Below are 14,303 nucleotides of genomic sequence, written 5' to 3'. Positions count from 1 at the left end.
GACTACATAAAAATCTGATTCAGTTGGGTAAGTAACCTCATAGCATGACCACTAGATTATATGGTGTGTTCATTTTTATAAGAAACCAAATGGTTTCCCAAAGTGACTCTGTCCTTTTATATTCCCACCAGCAATAATGAGAATTCCTGTTGCTCTGAATACTTGCCAAGAGGTGGAATTGTAGGGATCTTAGATTGTTTTCATTCTAGTAGCTATGTAGTGGTACCTCATTGTTTTTTTAATTTGCAACTTCCTAGTGACATATTTTAATGTCATATTGTGTTAAATATCTTTCCATATGCTTATTTTTATCTATATGAAGCGGATTCAGTTTCTGAAAGAAAGCACTGATAGAGGAGCATAATTTCTGGAATATATTCTAGAACTTGCTGTGTGAGGTCATTATGAAAATGCAGATATATTCTCAGTATACTTTTCCACTAAATTAAGACACTATGCAATACTTCAAAAATGGCTACTTAAGTATAAACAATAAAAGTAGTTAAAAACTAATTTTATATGATTTTCTTGAATTTTGTTTTTGATGTGCATGGTTTTTAAAAAATAATATTTAGAATTAATAACTTGCAATATTGTCATATATAAGATAACATCTTATAAATATCCCAAGTGTAATATATATTTTTTCATTTTTGTAGTCATTTTTAAATGTATATGCAATCTAAGTATAGATCATATGAATGAATGAATGAATGAGAAACAATGACTTCATGTATGTATTATAAGGGTAAGATATTTTAATTTTTTAATGTAAATTATTTGGGAGGTCTACTAAAATATTTCTGTGAGTTTTTAAATTCATTCACAACAAATCAGAATTTTATGAGAAGTAGAATGGTTCATGCACTATATTTGAGGGAGGCAGAAATGCAAGCATTCAATGATGTAAATGTTATGAATTTCAAAAAGAACAGAGGGAACAAAATATAATATGTGAGACAGGAAAGTTGCTAAAACAGGTCTGTCCAGGGAGTTTCATAGGATATTCCATTGTCCTTCTATAAAAATGAAGAATGAGTCCAGTCCACTGCTAAGAAATGGGATACTTTTGTATTTCTCAAATATTGGTGAAATGCTAGAACACTCTTTCTTACCGACAGCCATTAATGACTTTAATAAATAGGATACTTTAGTTCAAACAAACACATTATTCCAAATGACAGAAGTGTAAGCATGACTAATTAATGCATTTGCTAATATTTGTTCTCTATGTATGAGAACATTACCCTGAGTTAGAACAAATTGCCTGAACATGAACCTCAGAAAAAACACCCACATCTCTAAGGCCAGGTACTCCATCTCATACTTAATATAATGATGGCTTTTCTGTTTATTTTAAAGATTGAATGCACAAATACTGGTTCAGAATAGCATAATAAATCATAAAAATCTGAATTTAAACATTGTGTTTCTAAGCTCAGAATTACTTTGATGAAACTTATAGCTGGATTTGAAGAGTTCTTTTATTGTATGTACTTGCTACAAGTGCACAGAGAATGAGGGTGATATAAGAAATATTGGTGATTTCACACAAAACCCCAGCAAGTCCTCGGCATTATGCTATAAAGGCAGCTGTGAATGTTGGTAAGTTTTTGGCTCCATAGCACTTTATGTTTGAAATTTGTATAGAAGTGTGAAGAGCAGTTCAAATCATGAATTAGAATATAATCAGATTATTTCATTTTTGGAAGAGATAAAAAAGATGATTTTACTATTTATTCCTCAATAACTTTACTCAAACACTGATGACAATGGTGACAGGATATTTTCTTATTATATCAAATATTTATTTATTCATTTTAAGGTACAAGACAATTTAATTATATTTCTCATCTGTCCTATAGAATTGCTTAGTATGTGCTCGGTATATATTTAAAAGTACACCTCCTCTTTTTTGTATCATTCCAAATTTACTCGTGGGAATATGTATAGTTTGAATAATTTAATAAGAAAACTGATCTATTGAAATAGAGTTGATGGGTATTTTCAAAAATTCAGGAATCTTAGCAAAGTTATAATGATAGAATTAAATCATAGTGTGGACTTATCTTAGAAATTCAGTCTTATGAATATGAAAAATTCATATCTACAAAAATAATTTATTCACAATCTAAAATATCCTTCAGTTTCTACTCCGCATCCAAAGTGGCTCACATGTATACAAAAATTTCTCACAGGTAAAATAATCTACTATCTAAAATATTCCTGAAAAAATTGAGGACGTAACTGGGCTACTCTCAAAATAGCCATTGGAATGTGTATTGGAAAATATTTCACAGAGACATGGTTATGTCTCCTGAATAAAACCATTGATTTTAGTACAAAAGCAGTGGCTAATGTTTCCAGCATTTATTAAGAGATTTCAGATATAATTGTAAAATCTGTAAGTTAAATTTGAAATAAATGTAAAGCATTCTGTCAACTTCAAACAGTTGCAGTAGAACAAAGAGAAAACTGCTTTTCTAACTAATATTTACTGCTTTCTATTACAACAGAAAAAGGCCACTGAAATTGACATTCAGTTGACAAAGACTGCTGGTTTCATTTTCCTCTCAGATCCTTGCTCCACTTCTGCCTTGCACAAATGTCCTTTTCTTACTCTTTTTATCTCTTACAAAGGAGCTTGTTTAGGAGAGTGGGAAAGAGGGGCCCATGCTTTCCCTTGCACACATCCTCTTTTAGATCCAACCCTCAGGGATGAGAAGGAGATGCCATTTCTCCAAGTTTTTCCATCTGGAATGGAAACTGTACTAATATTTCAGGGCATTAGAAGAAATAAAAATTCTTGAAAATGTGTTATCTATAGGATACACTTATAGTAGTTTTCATGGATCTCAACAGGGTTCAGAAATAATCAGCTTATATATGTATTTGCAACATTAAATTATAAACAAATTAAGAGAAGGGTCATGATCATATTCATATTCCTAACATTTAGTATGATATTTGGTATGTGTTAGATTCTTAGAAAAAATTGGGAAGCTAAATTTTGTCCCTTTTCCTCTTCCCTAAGGCAAAGAACATTGGGTCCTAGCACCTACAAGTATATAAAGTAGCCTGGACAGAACAATTTAAAATAACCATGTTGGTGAGTGGGTCTCTCCTAAATTACCCTGTGCAGACAAATGCCAGTATGGCATTAATCCATGCACAAGGTGGGGAAAACTAATACAATGTCGTCTAAATTACATCAGCATAGAGGAGATTAATGATTATTCTTTAAAGTCTGAATCAAAAGGTTGCAATAAAGACAATGCTTCTCATTCACTGTAAATTTATTGAATCAAAAGATTACAATAAAGGCAATATTTCTATTTCAGTATAAATTTGAAACATGGTTCATTATAGAAGGGAACACTCCTCAAGGCTTAGTGACATATAACAAAACAATTTACAATTCAATTAACAATTCAAGTTACCTTTGGCATATTTATAAATGATAAAAGTTTATTTTTGATCAGTATAAAACATTGTACTTTACAAAGGATTTTTCATGTTTTAGCCTCTCTATCCTTCGCACAAACTCTGAAGTTAGCTATTATTAAATTATTTTTATTTTCTAATGTAGAAAAATCAGAGAAATCATGTTTCACTTAGGTGTTACCGGTTCTCCCATACTCTGGCACTTGAAAGTATGCATATGCCATGTCTGTTCACCAGGCTCCACTAAGTGGAATCTTCTACTTTGCTCACTCCTCTTTCCTTACCACATTGCACAATCACCAATCAGCCCAGAAGTAGCTGTTTTTGTTATATGCCGCTGTCGAAGTCTGGTACTACATTCTGTAGTTATACAAAATCAAGGAAAGTCTTCATACTCCAATGCTTCACAGTCCATTAGAAATTTGTTTTGCAAAAGTAATTGCTAAAAGGAAGGAAGGAAAGAAGAGGGAAAGAAGGAAGAAAGGGAAAGAGGAAAGAAAGAAGGGAGGGAGAGAAGGAGGGAAGATAGTAGGAATTAAAAATAATACCTTCTAGTAGGCAGAATAATGGCTTCCCAGAGATGTCTACATTCTAATCTTTGAGATCTAAAAATACGGTATCTTCCATGGTCAAAGATACTTTATAAATGTAATTAACATCCTAGATCTCAGGAGGTGATTATTCTGGTGGGTCAATAAAATCACATAAGTCCTTAAAAGCAGAGACACTTTCTCAAGCATGGTAAGTAAAAGATGAATAGATAGGAGTAAAGTTTAAGTGGAGGTATGTGGGAAAGAGTTAACCTAAGGTTGCTGTTTTTGAAGATGGATCAAAATGCTCATAACCAGGAACTGAGAACAAATTCTAGCAGCTAAAATGGCAAGGAAACAGACTTTCCTCCAAGGATTCTAAAAAGGAACATAGATGTGTTCAATACAAAACCTATCAATTTCAGCCCAGTGAGATCAGGGTTGAACTTCTGACTTACAGAAGTGTAAGATAATACATTTGTATCATTTAACCAAGTAAGTTTATGGCCTTTTGTTACAGCAGCAACAAAAAAGGAATGCATCTTATCTCCATCTGAATGACTCAGAAATATAAAACAGTAAAACCATACAATGGAACTGAAACCTAGACAAGAGAGCCAATTTCTACTACATATAACAGAAACGGATTAAACTTAAAGAAGGACTCACACGTCTAAATCTCAAATGTCTCTTCAGAAAGAAGACCATTACTTTCCCTCCAAATAACTCAAAAACAGTTCTTTATCCCATTTGTTCCCTTGGTATGGAAGTAGATATGATGGAAGTAGCCTCTGTGATACCCAAGAACTATTTCATTCATAGTGTCATTTGTTGCTATAGATCAGGAGATGTCACAGCAATGATGATGTCATGGTTCAAGTGTTCAGAAAGAATGCTTGTGGTAGCAGGAAGCGGTTATGGAGATTCTTCATTGATGCAGGATATGATATTTTTTAATAATCAGAATTAGACCTGAGAACTCAAATTATGGTCCAATTATACTTAATATGAGAGGAGATAGCTGCAGTTCCAACGAAATCATTTTTACTTGAGAATAATATTCCTTGTTTCCTCAATGTTTATTAAAGTAGAAACAATGGTCTAAGACCCAAGCCTCTTACTGTCTGGAAAGGGACATAGTAACACTGAGTTAGAAGTTACTTCAGTAATAAGCATAGGCAATGACTTCATAATAGAAATCAAATGGCTCAGCAATTAAGAGAAAATATTGACAAATGGGACTACAATGAAATTAAAAATCATATGCACAACAAAAGAAATGGGCTCTAAATTGAAGAGGCTGCCTACAGAATGTCAGAATGTATGTCTGACAAAGGATTATTAACCAGAATATACAGGGAGCTCAAAAGTCTAAACTCCCCCCAAATCAGTAACCCAATGAAGAAAGTGCTCTGAATAGAGTTTTTCAAATGAAGAAGTCCAAATGGCAAAAAAAATTTTGAAGAAATATTCAATATCCCTGGCCATAAAGGAAATGCAAGTCAAAACCACATTAAAATTCCACCTCACTCCTGTTAGAATGGCTACCATCAAGAACAGCATCATCAACAAATATTGGTGAGGATGTAGGGAAAAGGAACCCTCACACACTGTGGTGGGAAAGTAAATTAGTACAACCATTATGAAAAACAGTATGGAGGCACCTCAAAAAACTAAAAATAGAACTGCCATATGATCTAACAATTCCACTTCTAGGGATATATCCTAAGGAATGTAAGTCAGGTTACAATAGAGGCACCTGCAGACTCCTGTTTATTACAGCACTGTTCACAATAGTTAAGCTGTGAAAACAGGTGAGATGCCTCACTACTGATGAGTGGATTTAGAAAATATGGCATTTATCTACAATGAAATTTTATTCAGCCACAAAGAAGAATTAAATTTTGTCATTTGCACCTAAATGGATGGACTTGGAAAACATCATCTTAAGTAACGTTGGCAAGGTTCAGAAGGTCAAAAGCCACATGTTTTGTATCATATGTAGAATATAGACCTAATATTATCAAAAACAGTTCACACTAAGAGAAGGTCACATGCGAGAGGGGGAGGGTAAAAGACGGAAGTTAAGAAAGTGAATATGGTTGATGTCCTCTCTATATAAAAACAAATATAGTATTTTTAAATTTTGAAGTCACTATAAGAAGGGGACTAAGAAGAAAGAAGAAAAAAATGAAGAAGATGAAGCAATTTGGGTTACTATATATATTATATATTATATATATACTATATATAATATATAGTATTTATTATATATATACTATATATAATATATAGTATTTATTATATATATACTATATATAATATATAGTATTTATTATATATATACTATATATAATATATAGTATTTATTATATATATACTATATATAATATATAGTATTTATTATATATTCCATTGTGCTAGATCATATCAACTCTCTTATGTCAGATGTTCATTTGTTTATTCTCGTCTCCTTGTTCCTATCCTGCCATTGTATGTTCTTGTCTCTATCACCAAGGTACTAAAAGCTTGCAAAGTATATTTTTTGTAAAGTCACAGGAGCAGACTTACAGGGTAGTGTTCCGGAAGATAGTTCTCCCCATGGGAGCACAAGCAAGGAAGGCAAAGCTATTTTATCTGAATCCCATGTTGCTGGCACAGAGGCTACAGCACTAGCTTCAGAGGCCAGTGATGGTGTCAAAAAAACCTAAAGCAGGATGGCAGCTTAGTTATCATGAAGCATCAATAGCAATATGAAAGATAATAACAAAACCCTCAGCCACTTAGAGGCAACTATAACTTTATATAGGCTCTTGTAGTGATTGCACCACTTTCTGACTGATGCTCCCCATTCCCTTCATCATCCTCGGTTCTATCTCCAGCTCCTGCTTCCTTTAGCTCTCTAACTAAAGCCCTTCCTGCATTCCATGCTTTTTCTTCCTCTCTGCTTCTTATGAGAGTGGTTTCTATTTTCCAACTAAACTTCGACTTATGTGGTATTTTCAGAAGCAATAGACTAAGCAGTAGGCTTGCAAAGATTGGGATCCTGTTTATTAATCTGCTTGTCCTCTTTAAGTTGGGACCTCATTGGCAGTGAAATCTGGGCTATTTCTATTCCATGTCAGCAAATGCAAAATTGCACATGAACTGCTGGAATTAAAGCAAGACTGTGGGGCAGAAAGTGACTTGTTTTTTGGTAATTATGGAAGGACTTTTTATTGCATGGAAAGTGGAATTAATGAACTGCTTTTGATTGCTCTGAAGTGCTCAATTCAGTCAGGAAAAGTGAAACCTCCTGAGTTATTTCAATCTCCCACTGCCCTGCTAAATACACACAAGATGCAGACAGAAGTGCTTCTACAATGCTCCCACCATACCGTCTCTTGTTTTTCTTTCCCTCAGAAGACTCTAAAGAATCAAGATGGCAAATGATCCATGGAAATAGTATTTGTAGGCTTCCAGGTCCCTGCAGTGAGGGGGATGTCATACAAGGCTGAGAGAGAAGCCAAGTGCCAGTATACAAATAACCAGCTCTGTGATTGCATCAATAATGTGTTTAACAATTGATCTTAAAGGTGATCTGTAAACACATCCCAGTTCAAAATGAGAGAATCTCAAAAATAAATCCAACTGTTTCATTTTGGAGTGAAATCTCAGACTCTCAGAGGACTCTCACTCTTTAAGGATAAAGAGAAAATACAAATTCAAAAATAAAACAAGAAAAAAAGTGACCAAGAGATTTTTTGGGACAGGGAAAGGAAAACATAACATACAGGAAATATTATACATCTTCATGATATGTAATATGCAAAACAGAAGAAAATTTCAAGTGATATCTATAAAAGTCAAAGTAAATTTCAAATTGTGTATATAAAAGTCAGGGAAACATGGTAAACTAATAGATCAAAGCAAACTAATAGATCTAGGATTAGATGAAGACAAGACAAAGAGAACCAAACTGAAGCAGGCTACATGGCAGTCCAAATGTAAATGAAGCTTGCAGAGCTCATGAGAAAATGTTTAGATGAAACACAGGTGTTAAGACATTTTTAATGTTGTAATAATAGTAAATAACTGACTTTATCCTATGGCAATCTAAGTTAATGTTGAGGTACATAAGTTTTGAAAACAATAATAGAAAACAGGAAAAGCACAATGAAATTCAAAGAAATAAAGCAGAAAAGATGAGAAAATTGAAATAACAAGATTAAGCAAAATTATTAACTCAGAATTATGCAATAAATGAAAACATTCAGGTGCTAAAGTGACTTTTCATTTTCCTTTATGGGATTATTACAAATAATATGTATACATGAAGCCAAACTGTAATGTTAGTATTTTTCAGATAATATTACAGGTAAGACATCCTAGATATAGACATCTAGTCTGTATTCAAGGCAAAAATGTTGCTTGAATACCTATGGGACAATTTAGAGAGTTTTTCATACTTCTAAAGATGAAAACTTTAGAATAGTTGTATTGTTCTTAACTTTAATGAAGTATGCCATAAGCTAATACTTTAATATTTATTTGAAACTATAATATTTATGTTACATTAGGAAAGATGGTTTTTAAGACAGAGTATCAGAAAATGTAATACATAATAATGGAGAAAAATTAAATAAAACTCACTATGTGCCAACTAGACTTCCATTAGTCTATGTATGCTAACTTACCAAGTCCTTATAGTAATGGCTAACATAAGAAATATTGGGCAGGACATGGTGGTACATGCCTGCAATCCCAGGTACTTGGGAGGAAGAGATTGAGAAAATTTTGGTTTGAGGACAACCCTGGCAAAAAAGTTAGTAGCACTCCATATTAATCAACAAACTGGGTGCAATGATTCGCACCTATAATCCAAGGTACACAGGAGTCACAGGTAGGAGGATCACAGTCTAAGACCAGCCCCAGGAAAAAGTATGAGATGCTATACAAAAAAATAATTAAAGCAGAAAAGAGCTTGGGGCATGATTCAAGTGATAGAGCCCCTGCCTAGCAAGTGTGAGGCCTTGAGTTCAAACCCCAGTACCACCAAAAAAAAAAAAAAAGAAGGAAAAAATTGAGGAGAAAGCTAAGTCAGAGGAAGTCTAAGTAACTTTGCCAAAGTCATAGGAAAAGCCAGTGAGCTGGGATTTGATTATAGGTAAGTTGAGTCACAATTCTGTGCACCTAACTCTACACTGCTGTCTCTCACAATTTGACACTTGCCCATTGGCCCTGTAACCTTAGGTTTATTTAATTTTTAATTTTTTTAATTTTATTATTTTATTCATATGTGCATACAAGGCTTGGGTCATTTCTCCCCCCTGCCCCCACCCCCTCCCTTACCACCCACTCCGTCCCCTTCCTCTCCCCTCCACCCCCTCAATACCCAGCAGAAACTATTTTGCCCTTATTTCTAATTTTGTTGTAGAGAGAGTATAAGCAATAATAGGAAGGAACAAGGGTTTTTGCTGTTTGAGATAAGGATAGCTATACAGGGAGTTGACATACATTAATTTCCTGTGTGTGTGTGTTACCTTCTAGGTTAATTCTTTTTGATCTAACCTTTTCTCTAGTTCCTGGTCCCCTTTTCCTATTGGCCTCAGTTGCTTTTAAGGTATCTGCTTTAGTTTCTCTGCATTGAAGGCAACAAATGCTAGCTAATTTTTTAGGTGTCTTCCCTATCCTCATCCCTCCCTTGTGTGCTAAAGCTTTTATCATGTGCTCAAAGTCCAATCCCATTGTTGTGTTTGCCCTTGATCTAATGTCCACATATGAGGGAGAACATACGATTTGTGGTCTTTTGGGCCAGGCTAACCTCACTCAGAATGGTGTTCTCCAATTCCATCCATTTACCAGCACATGCATTATGAAAATTCAGTAAATTTTATGTGTTTAAAATCTCTCATATCAGTCATTTCTTTTCTCTCATTATTAACTCCTTACTGAGAGAGAACCTACTTAAATCCTCCTATCATTCTTCTTCGTGGCTGCATAAAATTCCATTGTGTATAGATACCATATTTTCTTAACCTTAGGTTTATTAGTCATTTTTATTGTTTCACATAAGGTTATTTACTTTAGTTCAACAATGTTTTTGAGATTTTCTCCTTGACTATTCTGTCAAGTGTATGTCAAGATGACTAAAATTAATGATTAGCAGGTGAAATATTCTCAGGGCTTTTATTTGGCAGTACTGAGGGTTGAACTCACGGCCTCACCCTTGCTAGGCAAGTGCAGACTTTGAACCATGATCCTCTTGATCTCTCCTTCCCACACAGCGAGTAATACAGGCTTATAGTACCACACCAGGCATTTTTCAGGGTTTCAAAACTAATAGAAAACTAATTCAATAAATATTTGTTGAATGATTTTCTAGATACAGTTCTGTATGCTTTTTTTAAAATAATAAAACGAAGACATGAGTATAAGCCTCAAGGGTTTGGAAAATAAAACTGAAAATTTAACAAAGGAAAAGAGATTTTTTGGAGGTGCAGGGGCTAAGACAAAATTATTGTAGGTAGACAGGTGTGATAGGAGGATTTAAGTAGCTTCTCTCTCAGTAAAGAGTTGATAATGAGAGAAAAGAAATGACTGATATGAGAGATTTTAAGGAAATAAAATTTACTGAATTTTCATAATGCACTTGTCACTGTCATGAGAGTTTCTTATGGATTTGATTACTTAATTCTGACAGTACAAAATATTAGCAAGCTACATTGGTTTTGTAAGTAAAGGGAGCCAGGCACCAGCCAGGGGACATAGGTAACCAATGGATCATGATGGAAGTGACTTTAAGTGATTTTAAGACAGATTGCCACTTCTGCTTCTGATCACTTGTGGTGTTGTGCCGAATTGCTAAGCGAGCAAATCAGCTTGACCTTTTGAAGTAAAAGAAGTTATGTGGAAGAAAGGTGAGGTATCTCAGACACAGTCCCCCATCAATGGACAGATGTGAAATTTCCTCTTCAGCCAACCTTCCAACAGTTTGCTTGAGGTCAGTGTTTAAGAATCTTACTCTATGGGAAGGAAAATCAAGCCTAGTATTTAGCATCTGGCACTTTTTGTGTAAAGACAGCAGTCATGGTTAATTTTAAACCATCAGTGTGGTGTGACCTGCTTCGCAGAATTCTTGCAATGAGCAACTCTCTTGAGCAGTTAGGAGCTCATAGAGCCCACCGTTGTCTCCTGTTAAATGCAGCAGCAGGAGTGAGTCCAGCTGAAACCACAAAAGAAACATCTGTGGCAGCTCACAGAAAATCGTGGTTCAAAACTACTAAGTTCTGAAATTGTCTGATGTACACCAAAGACTAAATCAATGGACAACAAAGAGAATGAGACTGACATGTCATCTTGATCATTAGGTTAATGATAATACTAAATGAAAAAAATGTATCTCATGTATAATTTTTCTCAAAAACAGGTAAATGCTAAGAATTTTTATTCTCTCTGAAGTGATATAATCTCTATAAAATTTTAAGTGACTAATAGCCCAAAAAGAAAAAAAATTGGAGAAATCTACCTTTACCACAGGTAATAGAAAATTCTGATAATATCTAAATGTGCATAAAGAATGTTGTACAATCTCTTCACTGTCCTTTTTTCTTGTGTTGCTGGGGAGAGAACCCAGGTCGCATGCATGCTAGTCAAGTGCTTTACCACTCAGCTAAATCCCCAGCCCTTCATTGCACTTCTTTGAGGAAAACATTTCTATATGGGAGAAATGTATGACCTCTATGGGTCTCTGGAATTTATACTGTCATGCAAGAGTTCTTAAAGTCATGCATGGAAAGAAGATTTATATATCTGTTATCTGATTTGGTACCTACCACAATTCTTTTAACTTAATACTAACATTTCTTTTCTCTATGCAAAATAACAGGCTCAGAATGTATATGTAATTTTCCTAAATGGGAGTTAAATGGAAAAAGCAGCATTCAAGTTTTAATCTGAATATACATATCATATCCTTTCCATTCCACTTTGCTGCTAACTAATTAAGTTTTTAAAAAAACACTGACTAAACACATAAATGTTCTTTAAACAAAAGTTTGATTTTAAGTACCTGTTTGTATTTTGAGTACTAGCAAAAGGTGTCCTGGATGCTCACAGTCACATATGCCACAACACCAGCTCATATTACTACCAAACATCTATTATTATTCTATTTGTTATCAGTGAGGAGAGGTATACTAAACAGTTCACAATTGGCCAGAGCCTGTGGGAAGTTAACGGGCAGTTAAAACTATTAGCCATTCTTTTTAAAGAGCTCTGCATATTGATAATGACTGCCATAGGCATTTTTCAGCAGGAGAGAAGAGACCATAGTTGATAATGATAGCTAACAGCAATATTCCCCAATAAAGAAGATGGAACACAGTGATTTTTCTTTACTGGAGCTTCTGAGGTGATCAGATCTATTTAGGCAGCATGGAAAATCAGTTTGGATAGCCTTAACTGCTCCTGTATTATAAATTTCTTTGCCTAATGAGGATGATGAGATTTTATGACAATATTCAGAGAGCATCTACTACCAGTGCAAATTAAAACTCAATTGCTTACAACTAGAGATGATAGTGCTGAGGCTATGAAACTAGGGATGTGGTTAGAAAGAACCCTAGCATAGTAAGTGCTTGTATTAAGTTACCTGTAATACCTTTCCAGTCTGGATGTTCTTTGTTTCTGTTCATGACTGCTAAGAAAGTTTTTAATTTCCTGAATCTGAGTTCTTGTGCTAGAAGGCTGGTAAGAATGGTGAATAAGACAACTCTCTAAACTTCTGAACCTAAGAGAAAGAAAGATGTAACTCAGCTGACAGTTGTGGTGTCTGTATCAAAGATCTTGAAATACTGGTAGTTCTTTTGTGGTAGACTGAAACAGAGGGGAAATTTCACAAGGGACCAGTTCAGACTCCAGAAAAGGTACAGAAATTGGCATAGGAGAAGGAAAAAGCCTAGGGAGGCTTGGTTTTAGGATGTAGTGAAGATTAACAGAATAAAGAGTGTTGAGGGGACAGCTAGGAGAGGCCCTGAAGGGACGGTCCTTAGTTTTATGAATAAACCTATATACAATACATTTGAAATCTTAATCTTTGCTTATACATTCAATCAAAAGATTTGATTATAAAATTAAATTAAGTCATATATATCATCACAGTAATAGAGTTATAATGGAAGACAAGTGTTTATTCTGAAGGTAATATTTAATAAATTAACATGTATTATTACAGTATGATATTAACTGGCAAATGACACTGTGAAAATATTGTTAAAATTTGCCAATATGAAATTCATGCTGTGAGACGTAAATATATATTAAATGTGGTTTTTATTTCAATATGATTATTTAATTGAGATTTTGTGTCATAGGACTATCAAAGCTTCCATATAATTAAGAAAACATTCAAATATATGCTTAAAGATTCCTAGTAGGAAGTAACGCATGGTTTTATTTTATTGTGGAATAAAGAACACAATTTCCAGAAGACACTGGAATTGTCATTTATGATAAAATGTGGCCATTTGAATTACAAGATTTCCAAACATGTACATGTATCTTCAACATTTGGCAAGCTTCTTAGGAGGGACTTGAAGAAGTTTTGATTAAAAATTATCATTGTTTTTCTTATTTGTTGACATACAGTTCTTTTTCTCTATGCAACAACAAACAAATGTGGAACTCTTTCACTGATAGTAAAAGAAGTACCATTAATTTGATGAAGTCATTTTATAATTTCCTCTATATGTATAAAATTGTATTTTTACAATGAGCAAATTTGTATTAGCAAAATTATTATGAAAAATTGTGAAAAGAAAATTATGGAGAGGCAACAAGGTAACCAAAATGTAGAGAGCTGGATTTTTTTTAACACACTACCATGCAGAAAGGGATGGTTAGAGTTCAACTATTTTAGTAAAAATTGATTAAAATATATGGCTTAATTATTATATATTACCCATATAACATATGTAATATATAAAATATGATATTTACTAAGTATAATCTATGGAGTAAAATAAAAAATAACATTAGACATTTTCCTAAAAAACATATACAAATGACTAACAAATCATGAAAAGATTCTCAATATTCTTTGTAATTAGAGAAATATAAATTAAAACCACAATGAAATACTATATTCTACCCATGAGGGTGGCTATAATTTCAAAAAGGAAAATTATAAATGTTGATTTAGAGAAATTGGGACTCATATACATTGCTGGTGGGATTGTAAAATGGTTTGACAGCTATTTTAAGAATTGGAGTGGTTCCTTAAAACATTAAGGATAAAATTGACATATGCCCTGTTATTCCATTTCTAGATATATATCCAAAAGAATTAAA

Source organism: Castor canadensis, chromosome 12 (assembly GCF_047511655.1).
Source record: "Castor canadensis chromosome 12, mCasCan1.hap1v2, whole genome shotgun sequence".
Lineage (NCBI taxonomy): Eukaryota > Metazoa > Chordata > Mammalia > Rodentia > Castoridae > Castor > Castor canadensis.
This window is presented reverse-complemented; position numbering follows the sequence as displayed.